This window comes from Hippocampus comes, unplaced genomic scaffold, assembly GCF_001891065.2.
Source record: "Hippocampus comes isolate QL1 unplaced genomic scaffold, H_comes_QL1_v1.1 scaffold735, whole genome shotgun sequence".
Taxonomy (NCBI): domain Eukaryota; kingdom Metazoa; phylum Chordata; class Actinopteri; order Syngnathiformes; family Syngnathidae; genus Hippocampus; species Hippocampus comes.
Window position 1 is genome coordinate 9393 of NW_017805999.1, and position 324 is coordinate 9716.

The following is a 324-nucleotide window of genomic DNA, read 5'->3' on the forward strand; positions in this document are numbered from 1 at the left end:
TGGGCGGGGCCACCCCGCACACTGAAAACACACACACACACACACACACACACACACACGTGAGGGGGAACGTGGGCAAATGCTTGAGCTCAAAGCCCAGAAGAAAGGCAAGGTGGCAGAAAGAAAGCCTGCGGCTCACCATTTTGTCCTGGGCCAGTGCTGGTGCTTGTGGGCCAAGTGGGGCAAGAGCAGGGGGAGCACACCACGGGGGTGGGACATGTGTATACGTGGCAAGGAGTGGTTGTCGCCGTGCTGCTGTGCGAACCAGTGTGGGTGCTGCGCGGGATGGCGCTGGGGAGGGGGCGGGTTGCGTTACAGCCCACC

The 324-nt window shown here is 62.0% G+C and overlaps 1 protein-coding gene across 1 annotated transcript in view; it reads right to left on the reverse strand.

Moving 5' to 3' along the window:
- LOC109529164 (trypsin-1-like) overlaps positions 1 to 324 on the reverse strand; it is a 4623-nt gene that overhangs the window by 1911 nt on the left and 2388 nt on the right. The window lies entirely within an intron of this gene.